Source organism: Ovis canadensis, chromosome 15 (assembly GCF_042477335.2).
Source record: "Ovis canadensis isolate MfBH-ARS-UI-01 breed Bighorn chromosome 15, ARS-UI_OviCan_v2, whole genome shotgun sequence".
Lineage (NCBI taxonomy): Eukaryota > Metazoa > Chordata > Mammalia > Artiodactyla > Bovidae > Ovis > Ovis canadensis.
Genome location: NC_091259.1, coordinates 81,822,260 through 81,835,955, shown reverse-complemented (window position 1 = coordinate 81,835,955; position 13,696 = coordinate 81,822,260). Strand labels below are relative to the sequence as shown.

General features: G+C 54.1%; 1 protein-coding gene across 12 annotated transcripts in view; it reads right to left on the bottom strand.

Moving 5' to 3' along the window:
* The window catches only part of TSPAN18 (tetraspanin 18), a 202,813-nt gene extending 190,846 nt beyond the window's left edge, over window positions 1–11,967 (bottom strand). For 8 of the 12 annotated variants that reach the window (XM_069555516.1, XM_069555521.1, XM_069555515.1 and 5 more), the window contains exon 1: window positions 11,585–11,967. The gene's annotated coding sequence lies outside the window, so the exon portion shown is untranslated. The remainder of the gene's footprint in view (window positions 1–11,584) is intronic. The other 4 variants (XM_069555518.1, XM_069555524.1, XM_069555519.1 and 1 more) reach the window with 4 other exon arrangements.
* Between the last annotated feature and the right edge of the window lie 1,729 nt (window positions 11,968–13,696).

The following is a 13,696-nucleotide window of genomic DNA, read 5'->3' as shown; positions in this document are numbered from 1 at the left end:
CATCGTGTCCGACCCTCAGCAACCCCATGGACTGCAGCCTTCCAGGTTCCTCTGTCCATGGGATTTTCCAGGCAAGAGTACTGGAGTGGGGTGCTATTGCCTTCTCCGAACTATAGAGAGCGAGGAAAAACCCAGAATCAATGATCCCCCTGTCTTCCTAGGACCCTCCCACTTCCTTCTCACCTCCCTCTCAGCCCACCTGCAGTACCATGGGCCCCAGTTCCCTTAGAGGTTTGGCAGCTGCTGTCAAACAAAGGAATTAAGGAATGGAGGGGAGCAAAGGGCCAGGGTGAGAGGCCTCCTAGACCCCTGGATCCTGATTTCCTCCCACTCTGGCTGATAAGACACGAACTGGCTCCAAAAGAGAAGACCTCGGTGTCCCACAGAGGAGCAGAGCCAGGGAACAGACCATGTACTGCTGTAATTAAAACGAGGTTTTTAGGGTGGGTCGTAATCCAATCCAACTAATTCCCTTATAAAAAGAGATTTGGACCCCCAGGGGACACCAGATTGGACCCCCAGGGGACACCAGAGGTACATGAGCACAGAGGATCCAGGGAGAAGACAGCCTGCTGCAAGCCTAGGAGAGAGACGTCAGAAGAAACTGAATCTGCCAACACCTTGACCATGAACTTCTATCCTTCTACCTAAAACTGTGAAAAAGTAAATTAGATAGGAATTAACTTACTTCGTGCTCACAACAACCCAATAAATTAGGCATTATTTTTAGTCCCATTTTATGGACAAGAAAGTGACGAACAAAGAGGTTGAGTAACTTGCCCAGCCCTGCAGAGCTGGTGAGTGACAGAGTTGGGACTGTTAACCATCCCTTTGGATGAGATAGGGGCTCGTAAGTGCCTGGCACACTGAAACTGATCAATACATGCTAGCTACACTCATTACCCGAAACCACCTGAAAAAGACCAGTCTGCAAAGGGTAGGAATGGAGGAAGGTGTTTTGTGGGCACCTGCCAGGTGCCTGGAACCCAGGGATGGGCCAAGGCTGACAGGGTCCCTGCCCTCCAGGGGTTACACTAGAATGGGGAGATGGAAGTTAAATAATTACACACACACAAGTCAACAATCACCCAGTTTTGACCAACTTCCTGTTAAGAAGAGGATAGTGGAGCCATCGGGCTTCCCCGGTAGCCCAGCTGGTGAAGAATCCACCTGCAATGCAGGAGACCCTGGTTCGATCCCTGGGTCAGGAATATCCCCTGGAGAAGGGATAGGCTACCCACCCCAGTATTCATGGGCTTCCCTGGTGGCTCAGATGGTAAATGATCTGCCTGCAGTGAGGAATACCTGGGTTCAATCCCTAGGTTGGGAAGATTCCCTGGAGGAAGCATGGCAACCCACTCCAATATACTTGCCTAGAGAATTCCCCGGGACAGAGGAGCCTGCTGGGTTATATAGTCCATGGGGTCGTAAAGAACTGGACACAACTGAGGGACTAAAGCAGGTAAGGTCAAGAGAAGGAAGCCAGGTGGTTGTAGGCTGGAGCAGAGGGTGGTAGGCTTGGGTGGCAGAAGGGGCAAAAGTTGCCAGAAAGTCTTAGAAACGCAAGTGAGGTGCTCGCTTCGGCAGCACATACGCTAAAATAAACGCAAGTGAGAATCTATGGAAAGGGTTTCCAAAAGAGTTCAACACGGCTAGCACGATCACATTACACAACAGATGTTTCCTCTAACAAAGCAAGCAGGTTGAACGTCAGTAAATTGAATTTTATTTTTAAGGCGGTAGGGAGGAACGAGAATCTGAGAGTTAACGGTCTGTAAATGGGATGAGGAGCCTCTGATCCAGCTGGCATTTCATAGATCCGGCCACCTCGAGTGAGGCACCCGTGCTAGGTAACAATACTGGAGGAGGACTGGCCGTCCGTGTGGCAGCGTGTGGGCCAGTGTCTCTGCTGGGGGTGGCCGTCTGCTCCCCCATGGGTCTCAGGGCACCGGAAGCTTGTGAGCATGGCTCTCCCCAGCGGCCACCACACAGCCTGCTTTCTGGCACCCGCAACCTTCCAGGCTCCTCTTCCCCAGCTCCTCCTCGTCCCCCAAGCTTTAACTTGTACTTACTTCCATGGGGAGGCCTTTGCTGCCCAAGCCCCCAGGTGTATCTGTCTTTCATGAGTTTTTCCTGGCACCCCTGACACCCCCCTGGGTTTGTCCCCATACTATCCTCAGTGCCCCCACCTAAGGGGGTTACCGGTAGAGGCCTCGGTACACAGCAAAGAAAGATGAGATCCCAAACAGCTCTAAGAATTTCATTCATTCATTCAGCATGTATGAACACCTATGAACATCCATTTATTCTGTCCCGGGCACTGAGTTACACATGCTGTGGGCACCATGGAGAATGAGACAGACAAGTCTCTGCCCTCATCCCCCTGAGGAAAACACATCATAAATAAAGTAATTAGAATAATTCCAACATTCATTGAACACTTTTGAGGTGCCACGTTCAATCCTGCAAGATACATTTATGCATTTTAATCTTATTTTATCTTCATAAAAGATAAAATGACAATGATCATTTCACAAAACATACAAAAACTGGGTAATTATGTTGTACATCTGAAACGAATATAATGTTTTATGTCAATTAGACCTCAATTTAAAAAAAAAAATCCTTATGGTGGTACAGAGAACTTAAGTATTTGGTTAAAGGCCACTGAAAGTCACGAACTGTGGCTGAACTGGGACTTGAACCAGGGCCCTTACGCTCAGAACGCCTAACCCTGCATGGCATGTTGCCTCTTCTGCTTTCAAAGCACAGGATAGAGCTGTGTATCTGAACTTTGGCCTCCGCAGCTGAGCCTTCAAACCCTCCAGGGTCCCTGTGGGATGGGCTCGGGGGATGGGAGCCTCAGCTAGTCCGTCCTAGGCCCCCTTCTCATGCAGAGAAGTTGGGACACCACCCCAAGGGGAGAGGAACCCAACTTGCCAACATCATAGTGATCTCTGGTGCTGAAGGTGAACCTAGGATAAACAGCAAGGATAATTCATCAGGACCAGACATTCTTAGCCTGAGAGGAGATGGAGACAACAGGCACCCCACCCCCGAGAAAGACAACCAAAAAAAAAAAAAAAGTAAAGGGTGCCTTTCTTGCAGTCCTTTCAAATCATTCTTTGTAGAAAACATCCTTTCTTGCAATTAGTTCCAATCCACAGGCATTGATGCTTCTTAAGCCCATATTGAACACCTAACACACTTCCAAGCCTATTGTGTGCTGTGTGCTAAGTTGCTTCAGTCGCCTCCAACTCTTTGTGACCCCATGAACTGTAGCCCACCAGGCTCCTCTGTCCATGGGATTCTCCAAGCAAGAATACTGGAGTGGGTTGCCATTTCCTTGTCTAGGGGATCTTCCCAACCCAGGGACTGAAACCATGTCTGTTACATCTCCTGCACTGGCGGGCAGCGTCTTTACCAATAGTGCCACCTGGGAAGCCCCTCCAAGATTGTTGGGAGGGAACAAATATGGAAAGCAGCATCTGACAAATGTCAGTGGTGGAAAGAGTGTGTCTGATGCAGACACTGATTCTTCCGATGCTTTTAACTAGGCCAAGTGGGTGCAAATCCTCACTTTATTGATAAGGAGACTGAAATGTACAGAGATTACCCACTATTAATTGTATAGTTGAATGACCTTGAGTGATAACATACCCACCTGTTATGGAGTGAATTGTGTGCCCCCCAAAGCTGAGTTGCCATCCTAACCCGGTGCTCCATGACCTTAGTTGAAAACAAGGTCTTTGCCGATGTCATCAAGTTCAGATGAGGCCCTTAGGCTCTAATCCAATGTGACTGGAGTCCTCATAAGAAGAGGAAGGACAGACCCAGGGAGGACATCTCGTGATGACAGAAGAGGAGACTGGAGCGACACATCTACAAACCAACGAAGAGCAAGAGCCGCCAACAGCCCAGGAGCAAGGGACCCTCCCCTGGAGCCCTGCTGACACCTTGACATTGGCCTTCCAGCCCCCAGAACTGGGAGAGCATGAATGTCTGTGGTCTGAAGCTCCCAGTTTAGGGTATTTATCACTGCAGCCCTGGGAAACCAATACAGCCTCATCGGGCTCTTAAAGCTGGTCCAAAGCTCTGCCCCAGGGTTTAGTGGGGAGGGGCTGCAGCAGCTGACCTCTGGGGGCAGGAGTGAATGAGATGTGTTTTAGGGACCTCACAGTGCCTGACTCATAACCTAACTGGCTTGCTCCCCCCCCCCACCCCACTGCTTCTCAGAGAAGCTGCGGGCATCTTGGTGGCAGCCGCAGTGGAAAGCCAGTCTCTCTGTGCCCCCAGAACAATTGTCTCCTCTACTCAGGGGTACACAGGCCACCTCTGAATCCTGTCTTGAGGAGCCAAACCTTCCCAAAGACCCTTCCACCCCAGTGTCCAGTCCACCAGCTATTCCTGGGATGTCTTCTGCAAGGGAGGGGACAGTAAATCCCCATTATCCTAGGGGTGTTTATATTTTGGCTAGAGGAGCCCATCATCACCCTGGGGGCTAAAACTGCAGACAAAGTGAGTACCCTGGGCTCGCCCTGGGGAGGGAGCCCTGTGTGCCAGGAACCAGCTGGTGGCGGGCTACCGCACCCCCGGGAGGCTGAGGCACTCTTGGCCAGCGAGAACGCGGCAATCTGTCCCAACCGGAGAGGCAGCACCAAGGAAGGGGGCCTCTCTCAGCAGTACCCCCAGGCCCTGCGCCCACAGTGGTAATTAGACATGAAAAGATGGGCCTACATCCAAGGGCTGGGGCTCCAAATTCTTCTCCCATTTCAAATGGAAGCTGTATTAGTTCAACACAAGAGCCCAGCCCGAGGCCACCCAGGATGGGAGCCCAGAGCCTCTCCATCCAAGAGACGGGCGTGAAAGATGGGTGCGTTGGGGGGTGGGGGGGACGTTGGGGAGGGGTGAGCACTTGGAGCCTCGCCTCAGACGCTGGCCCCTGGCCAGAGGCTTCGCTCCCTTCTAACTCAAGTGGGTGAGAAGCAAAGCGCAAACATCCTGACACCTACTAAGTGCCAGGCGCTTAATTAGCTTTATAGCTTTCTACATTCTTTCCATTTTACAGAGAAGAAAACTGAGCCTTAGAAAGATGCACTCATGCTAAAGCAGAGGAGTCAGGATTCGAATCTAAGTTTGACCATCTTACTGTTCTCAGAAAAACAGGGCTGGGAAAGCCTCATTAGACTCCCTCTCTTTACTTGCTCAGTCCCACAAGGAGTGAAAGGGAAAGCAGGAGGCTGCAGAGATGGGACAGGAAGCCCAGGTAACTTTCTGTGTCATTCGGGGGGCACCCCAAAGCTTGAATGCACAGCAGTTCCCAAAGCAATGTATGCAGGGCCCAAATGCCTAAGGCTTTCACTATGAGTATTTACAACCAAGCCTTCTCAAGCCCCAGCACTATTGCCTCAGCTTCCAGATAGTTCCTGCAGTCTCCCCCAGCCTCCTCTCCCCCTGCCCCTGCACACACAGAAGATGAACACAGAGCTCTTCCCCATTAGGGAGTGGGAAGAGGAAACAGAAGAAGAAGTAGGTTCTGGAGGGTCTTGGAAGAAGTCCTCAGAGCAGCAAATTTTAGCAGGGCAAAGGAGGTCATGGGCGCTCTGGGGCTGAGGTCAAGGGCCTGGCTCCGCGCCCGTGCTGTGTGGTCACGGGCCAGTCCCTGGGCCTATCTGAGCCCTGCCTCTCTGCCGTGTACTATGGGCACTACATCATCTGCCCAGAGATCGTTTCCAGGTACACGGTCTGTAATCTCCTAAGAGCAAGGCACTGCTGCTGCCAAGTCGCTTCAGTCGTGTCCGACTCCGTGCGACCCCATAGATGGCAGCCCACCAGGCTCCCCCATCCCTGGGATTCTCCAGGCAAGAACACTGGAGTGGGTTGCCATTTCCTTCTCCAATGCATGAAAGCAAAGAGTGAAAGTTAAGTCACTCGGTAGTGTCCGAATCTTAGCAACCCCATGGACTGCAACCCACCAGGCTCCTCCGTCCATGGGAGTTTCCAGGCAAGAGTACTGCAGTGGGTCGCCAGTGCCTTCTCCGAGAGCAATGCACATCAAGGATCAGTAAGGAAAGGAAGCGTCCGTGTTTTAAGGACTGACTATGTGCCAGGTCTATGTAGAAGCTTCAAATGCATCATCTCAGTGTATCCTCGAAGTATTCTATCCAGGAAATAGAAACGCAAGGAGTTAGTGCCTGGTAAATAGCAGCCCCCCTTGCAGCTGGTTTGGGGCCAGGTGACAGTTTTGCCCCGTGCCCCAGAGCTGAGGTGACTGTGTCTCCTCCAGCTGAGGCCGTGGAGTCTTCCCGGGCCTCTTCCTTCTCCATCAGTCTCCTCTCCTCCTGCAGTAACTGCAGATGCCGCATCACCCAGGATGTGCAGCTACAACGACGGTGGAGCCACCATCCGCCTGGGTCCCTAAGCGACCGTGTGGAGCAGAGATCCATGCTAGACGAGTAGCATGAGTGAGAATTGCTCCCACGGGTTAAGCCACTGGGAGTTTGGAGTCATCTGCTGTGGTTGCTGGTGTTACTTCGCTTGATAGTGGAAACCAAGGCCACATAGCCCGTAAACGGCAGGCAGAAGAAGCAAGTTCACGTCGGTGACTCCAACACGCATCCTCTGTCAGCTACAGCTTTCTGCGGCTGAATGAGATCATCCCCTTCCTATAAGCAACCTTGTCCCAAAAAACTCCTACCTCTCAGCGTCCCCAGGATGGCTGAGTAATCAACACAGGGTGAAAAAAGAGCATCTCATAAAGCACTCTGAGCCTGTAAGATGAGCAAAAGCAGGGAGAAAGGGGCCTGATTATATCTCAGGGAAATCTTTCCTGGGCTTTGGGGCTCCACAGGTGGTTTTGATGGGAGAGAAACATCACAGAATGGTTTCAAGCACAAAAGGGAGAAACAGATCGACCTAGGATCTAATTCCAGCGCCCCCCTCAACAACTTACTGACTTGCTTTTTCTGAGCCCTACATTCTAATATGTGAAATGGGTGCAATATCTGAACCAGCTTTCAGGGTTGGCGGTGAGATGAAGCATTGTCTAGGTCCTGGCCGACGGTAACATCTCCCCAAACATCTGCCATCTGATCATCTCTGGAATGGCTCAGAGAACAGCCTCTGCTGGAGGGAGATGAGGCCGCAGTGCCGCTAGAGGCTGCCCTGCCAGGATGGCTGACATAGCCCAGACCACGGGTCTGGCCCGGCCCACGTCCCTGCAACAGACCGAGGGGCAGAACGCTGAGAGGGAAACAGGGCCAGCCAGACATAGTGCAATGCAGCCGAGGAGCCAGATTATTTATTTTAAAGTCGAAAGTGTCTTCTAGGAGGATGGCCTTTTATTTGGGTGAATCTGGGAGTTGTTTATCAGCTTAAACTCATTATCTGCACATATGGTCGTCATACTATGGTTAAGGGTGGGAGACAAAGGATGGGCATCTACTAGCTGATGAAATATCATCCCTCAAGTGCCAGAAAGAAGGATATTTTCAGTGACGTCACATTGGGCTTCCTGCCACAAGGATGGGGCTATCATGAGAACATGCACAAGATTTTAACTCAGGAGTCCCTCCAGTGAGGCAGGGAAAGGAAGGAAAAGAAAACAAGCAACAAGAATATTCACCCTAGTCTTCCATCTCAAAAGCAGACACACACACACACACGTATTTCATGCCCCAAAATATCAGAGCTGGAAAGGATCAATGTTGATCCTCGCCCCCATTTCACAATAACAGTAATAGTAGAAGTAATAATAATGACAGTGATGATACTGGAGGTTTGTTGAGCATTTACTACCTGCCTGGCACGGTGCTGTTTCACATGTTTTATCTTGTTGACGTTTCACAACAATCTGAGGGAGTATTATTAGTCCCATTTTACAGATCAGGAAACTGAGGCATCAGAAGTTGAATGCCCTAAGGTCACACAGCTAATAAGTAGAAGAAAGCTGACATTCAAACCCAAGCAGCCTAACTGCCTCACCATGCTGCATCTAGAAAGATGGGGAAACTGAGGCTCAGAGACGGGCAGTGACTCATTCAAGGTCCCACAGCTCCAGCTGTAACAGAATTGGGGCTAGAACACAGGTCTCCTTACTTCTGATTCAGCTGGTCCAGTGCCCTTTCCACTGCATCCTGTTGCCAATCAGTAAGTACACACACGCATACGACTAGCGCACGTGATTTTGCTCATCTCCAAGTGGTTTAATTACTAATTAAACCAGTAGTCTTGGGTACCAACAAGGGGCAAGGGCTGGACCTTAAGATAACAAGTGCCGAGATGAAAGATCTGCTTTGCCAGCTGCAAACACTGGGGCTCATGTCTCTCTCCCTCTCTTCTTAATCAGCGTTTCATTATCTGCACACTCTATCCCCCAACCACCCAGGGCAGAGCACTGATGCCAGTCCAAGGTGGCAGCCCGTGCAGCAGGAGGAGCCCGGGCTGGTGGGTTACTTAACAGCATCAGATTGCAAAAATACCCATCAACCCATCATCTGCTCTGGGGGACCAAAGTGCTGTCTTCTAAAGGGCCCCCTCCCTTTGCTGTGTCCCAGCTGAGCATGAACAAATGTTCCTGGTTTTCCTTCTCAATGGCTGATGAAATAGACCAGGAAAGCAGCCCTCTGGAAAGAGGGGTCCCTAACAGGGGCCACCATTTGCTCTTCCCAGGAAAACGGAGACTGAAAGCTGGACAGACATCCAGAGAAAGGTAGTGTACAAGCTTGCAGGCAGAAATGTGGAGCCCGGCAGGAACTGGTCACCAACACCACCCTCTCTGTCCCCAAGCCACAGTCTGATGGCTGACAGGCTCCTGGTTCACGTTGCTTTGCAGGGGCAGAGCAGAGCAAGACATGGCCAGAAGAGGTGCCCCCCACTGGATGGAAGACAGACAGTTGCCTAGCACCCTGAAATGTCAGTTGCAAAGGCCCCCTTGGAATCTCCTGGGCCGACACCCTCATCTTACAGGTTTACCCTGTGCTCTATCTCCATTCTGCCTCCTCCAACCCCAGCCCAGCCCCAGACCATTAAAAATTCATTCCGTAATTCAGGGAGCTGTTTCCCAGCTGACGAGGCAGTTTTGAAAGGAGGTGGGGGGCAGTTTTTGCTGGACCAACCCAAGATGTCCTAATTCCTATTCCAGATGAACTGATGCCTCTAAAAAGTGGTCTGGAACTTTCGTCCATATACTGCCATTTCAGCCTTGGGCTGGGTAAAGACACCCCAGAGGTCTGCCATCTGAATGCATCTGGGGCCTGTTGGACCAGGAGACCTGAAATTCTACTGGATCAGAGATCTTAGGGTTTCCCAGGGAGCACACTGAGCCCACACATGGTACTCAAACATGGACGTCCGCTGCCCTCAGAGTCTCAGTCCCCTCCTCTTTCCGGGGCAGGTTGGGTGTGAAGCGGGTGGGCAGGGAAGACGGGTAGAACGCAGACCTGCCAGCCCTCTGGGGGCCCCCTGCTCACTCCCAGGTTCCAAGGAGGGCTATTCTGGGCAGGCTTCCCTCCACCGAAAAACGAGTCATAAAAAACAAAACTGAACACAAACAAAACAACTCCTTTTGTTTTCTGGCCCCGTGGAATGTCTTGAAGACAAACCCAGAGACAGCAGGCCTCTCCACCCTTTCCCCTGTCTCCTCCATTCATGTCCTTTTCTATTCAAAATAAAAACCATGCTGCTCTTTCTTCAGGGCAACTTTGTCCTACAGCAATTTGAGAGCATCCAATTAAAAAAAACCATTTGCTACACCGAAAGCAAGAACCTCAGCTCTCTTTCAAGGACCACCCCGTTTTCGTCACCTTTGCAAGGGACTCTGGGGACATGAGAGGAAGGAGGCGGGGGGCTGGGGGTGGGTGGGTGGAGGGCTGCCACATGAGCCACTGTTTGGAGCCGAGAGAAAGATGAAAACTTGCACCGGCCGCTACGAGGCCACTGCACATTCTTAGGTTTGCTCAGTTGTACTCACTCGGGGTGCTGGGAGGAGGGAGAGGATTAGAAAAAGATGAGACCACAGTCCCTTTAGTGTCCCTTCAATGTCGAACAGCCCCACCCGTGACAAAGATGATGCTCTTCATAGAAGCCAGCAGTTTTCTTCTTTCCAAGGCCTTAGCACAGACTCACAGGTTCAACACACAGGGGCCCTAAATTTAGTCCCACAGTGGGACACACAGCAGGTTTCCACCAATAATTGTGAAATGAGCGGATGAATATGGCCTGTGGACTCCAGACCCCAAGAGGAGGGGCTCTTGTTTGAGAAATTTACCACTGGACTGCTGAAGTCTTTTAGGCGCCCCCATCAACCCCACCCTGTGCCCAGAGAAAGAATCCACCCCAAGACTCTCAACCCACCCACACCAGAAAAGGCTCTGGCCAGATCCCTGGAACAAAGGTACAACTTTCACAAAAAGGATGCATTCAGCCATTTAGGTTTCAGGCTTCATAGAAACCTCAGAAAGTTAATTCTCCCATCCAATCATTTCACACCGATTTGCTGTTAATGTAAAGTTCTCCTCCTTTTTGTTTTTCTGGGGGTAAAATTTTTTTTATTCACCCAGACATCCTGCCAGGTCGCCCAAGAAAAACCAGCTTTTGAAAGCCAAGCTTTCCTATGCACAGTTATAACTGAGGGCACCCCAGCTTCACACTCCGACCCTCTCCCCCTTTCCGCCGGGGTGCGGTGCTCCTCAGGGGGGGGTCCCTCGTGCGTTGAGGGGTGGTCTGTGGTTGCGGTCTGTCGCTCCTGGATTTCCGTGCGTTTGTCTCGCTGAAACCAGAACTCGCCTTTCTAGGGGTGAAAGGGCCAGAGAGGGGCGCCCCCTGGCGGGAGCCAACTCCCCTCAATACGGCCGGGACGCCAAGCCGGCGCGAACCCACCCGTGCCCGCCAACCCTCCAAGCGTTCTTCCGCTGCGCCCCTAAATCTGGATGTGCTCGAGTTTCGGATCCACCGAGCACCTCGGAGTCTCGGCTTCCCCAAACCGCACACACCGCGTTCGGAATAAAGGGGGAACCACCCCCCTCCCCGAAGGAAAGCGTGGCGCCCCCGCCCCGGCCCGCTCCCAGGGACCCCGAAGGCGGCCGGCCCTCAGTGGCCCCGCTGGGCCGGGCAATCCCCACAGCCCTGATCGTAGCTCCTAATCCCTAGTCCCTACCTGCGCCCCCTCCCCATCCCCTTACAGAGCGGCGTGGCGCGCACCCCCTCCCCTCCGGACTCAGCCCTCGCCGAGCCCCTAGACCCCGTAACCACACCTGCCCCCCTCCCCGCGCCGTTCTGCAGGCGCCCCCCACTCACCCGGCCCGGAGCGCGGGGCCGTGGTGCACCTGTCCCCGGGGGGACGCCGCCGGCCCTCGGCGGGTTCGGAGCGCGGATGCGGGCGAGCACGTCTTCCCCGCCCCTTCCCCAGCCTATAGCCGAAGTAGAACTCGGTTCCCGGGCTTCCCCAGGCCATCCTGGGAGGGCCCCCCCATTCCACCCTCCACCCCCACCACGCCGGGGTGGGGGGGGCGCGCGTGGGTCCCCAAGTCCCCTGGGGGGCGCGGCGGCGGGGCGCGCGGAGGGCACAGAGGTGCGGGGCCCCTACCTTCCAGCCGCAGGGGCCGGACCCCGTGCCAACTCGCGTCGGCGGCCGCGGGGGAAACTTTCCCCCGGGCGGAGAGGCGCGCTCGCAACTTGCTCGGCGCCCGCTGCCTTCCCGGCGGTGGCGGCGGCGGCAGCGCGTCCAGGGACAGACTGGCGCGAGGCGGCCGCGGCGGCCGCGGCGCTCGCTCGGGGCTCGGGGCTCGGGGCTCGGGCGGCCTCGCGCGGCTCCGCGGTGGATCGCTCGGCGCTGCGTCCGCCCCGCAGCCTGGAGCCCCGGAGTCGCCGGCGGCAGCTGCAGCCGCCCGCCCGCCCGCCGGCCCCACCTCCCCGCCGCCGCTCGGTCCCTCCCTCGCTCTCGCCCGCGCGCCCTCCCCTCCCCGAACCTCCTCCCCTTCAGTCTCCAGCCGCCGCCGCCGCCGCAGCCGCCGCCACCGCCGCCGCGAAGGCACGTCTCCGCCGGCGGCCCGGCCCCCCTCACTCCCTCCCGGCCTCGGTCCCTGCCTTCTGGACGGCATCCCGGCCTCGCCCCGGGGGCCCCTGGGGCCTCTCCCTGCTCTTCTCCCCTTCCTTCCCTCTTGCCCGCCTCCCCGCCCTTGGTTCGTCTGAATTCAGGAGATTCGCTGGGAGTGTGCAGAGAGGGGTACCCTAGACAGGGGATGTGTTCCAGGGAAACGTCCACGCTGCCCCCTCCACGTCCCTGACCGGACCTCAGGGCTGGGGGTGGGCTGATCCTCCGTGAGGACCTCGCTCCTCGGCTTCCCGCTGCCCTGGAAGGACCTGTTGAAAGCCAGGGGGATTCACTGTCCCTGGGCTGCTTTGGACTACTGTCCTTAACAGAGACACCTGGAGGGAGTGCGGCAGGAAGGAGGGGTTGGTCCAGGGGGGCTGGGGGGTGCGGCCCCCAGACGAGAGGCAAATGACTTGATTTCAAGAGGCCAGACCTGTGTCTCCATCTCAGGGCTTATCTGTTCATCTTTGTACAACTGCCTCAGCCACAGCCCCCGCTCCAGCCACTGACATGTGACTTTACCGAGACATTTAACCTCTGAACCTTTTCTGTGAAGTAGCTAATGCCCCGCCTGCCGGGACAAAATGGGCAAGCAAGCCGACCAAAGCAGACAGCCCAAGTGAAAGTGCCCCCTAACCCCCTAGAGGAGAGGGGGCCTGGGTTGCCCAACTCTTTTTCCCTGGGCAACAATTTTTTGAGTCCCAGTTCAGAAGCGTCCACACCCAGTGCCTGGCTGCCTGGACATTCAAACGGGCTCAAGCTCTGCGGGAGGCCCCTTGGTCAACTGATTCGCACTAAGGAGTGAGTGACTGCTAGGAGTTGAACCTACTCCAGTCTTGGACAGGAATGTCCAAGATGATGTCAGGCCACCGGGCAATGTTTGCAAGGGGCAGGAAGTCACTGCCTTTCCTTGCCCACATTCCAGGAAAAGGATACATCCTTCTAAGGACTTCGAAGATGTCTGGTCCTTAAAACTGTTTCACTGAGTAAATCGTGGGGAGGGTAATACCTTAGAGGAATGACTGGGGGGAAAAAAATAAACAAACCTAGATCCACAGTTTTTAAATGGACCCAGAGTGAGCAACGCCTAACCCAAGGGAAGAAAAATCTTTAGTGCAGTTTCTGTAAAACAAGGACAAAGAACACTTGAAAGGGCTTCAGGCTCCACATTTACCCCTTCAGCTGCCAAAACAGGGTTGGGGGAGAGGCTGACCCTTTGCACTGAGAAACCCCATAGGCTCTGTGTTTCTGGAATGCTCTTGGAAGAGGCCGGCTGTGTGGGCCTCCTTGGATGCGAGGCGCCACATAAATTTAAAGAGGAAGAAAGCGTGAACCTACCATGAGGGTGCTGGGGGCCTGGGAGGTGGGGGCCAGAGGCACCAGGAGGGAGGGATGGAGTTTCTGAGGGTCCGGGGGGATTGGCAGAAGCAGGCAGGGCTAAGCAGGAGAAGGGAGGGGTGAGAGGAGGACCAAGCAGGCCATTTGGACATTCGGACACCCAGCTGGGAGGAGAGCTCTGGTTCCAAGTCAGAGTTTCCCAGACCTCAGCCCTTCTCCTGCCTCCATGGATAATCTGGCCATATCTGCACACTAGACAGAACCATT